The 967-nt window shown below is 37.7% G+C and overlaps 1 pseudogene; it reads right to left on the bottom strand.

Moving 5' to 3' along the window:
* Positions 1–495: 495 nt before the first annotated feature.
* Positions 496–614, bottom strand: LOC111729259 (annotated as a pseudogene).
* Between the last annotated feature and the right edge of the window lie 353 nt (positions 615–967).

The following is a 967-nucleotide window of genomic DNA, read 5'->3' as shown; positions in this document are numbered from 1 at the left end:
GATGCCAAGAGGTCACATTTTTATTGGTTCATCTGTGTGTCATATAAAAAATACTTCATATTTTTAACCATAGTAAGTCTCTAGGTTCCCGGCCCAATTACCTCATAGCATCAAGAAAGGTTAATTGTGAGTCCCACTTTTGTTAAGTACAGTACTTATTTATGGAAGCCACATTTAGTCAAATTTGTTCATCTTTCTATTAAAAGGAATGTAATAAACAAACAAAACAAGATTTTACCACATACTTGCTCTTCATGGAGTAACCAGGTTATATTTTAACTTAGAAACAGTTGTGCCGAAATAATTTGAGAATTTGGGGGAAATTCATGGCTATTCAACTGGACCTCTCCCTTTACTTCTTTTTTTTTTAAATATTAAAAAAATAACTTCCCAATTACAGTTGACATACAATATTATATTAGTTTCAACATAGACCCCTGTATAACATGGACCCCTAATTTCTTTTTCTTGTTTCCTTTTTTTTTTTTTTTAAAAGGCCTATAGCACCTGGTCGTCCTAGGTGGTCTCCCATCCAAGTACTAACCAGGCCCGACCCTGCTTAGCTTCCGAGATCAGACAAGATCAGGCACGTTCAGGGTAGCATGGCTGTAGACACTCTAATTTCTTTATTCTCGAAAAAAGTAAATGTGAAAGCAGTCATCAAACAAGGGTAGTGAGATGCTGGGACAGATAAGAAAGGGGGAAGTGCATCCCATAGTATCTGGTTGTTCTTTCCCGGGTCAAATAGTATCTTAAGCGGAATATCTGTGAAGCTTGAGATTCATAATGATGGAACATTCTGAAGGGAGGGGCATATACCTATTTTCAGCTATAGCTTTGCTTCTCTTCCAATGCTCTCTGTAACATTTCTGCACTTAATCTTTATTGCTAGTTACTGTTCACAAGCCGCACGCATGTATGCGCGCGCACACACACACACACACACCTCTCTCTTTTTTCCCTCTTT

The sequence above is a fragment of the Pteropus vampyrus genome, unplaced genomic scaffold (assembly GCF_000151845.1).
Source record: "Pteropus vampyrus isolate Shadow unplaced genomic scaffold, Pvam_2.0 Scaffold8, whole genome shotgun sequence".
In the NCBI taxonomy this organism is placed as follows: domain Eukaryota; kingdom Metazoa; phylum Chordata; class Mammalia; order Chiroptera; family Pteropodidae; genus Pteropus; species Pteropus vampyrus.
Note: the sequence above shows the minus strand (reverse complement) of the source record. Positions and strands in the feature narration are given on the sequence as shown.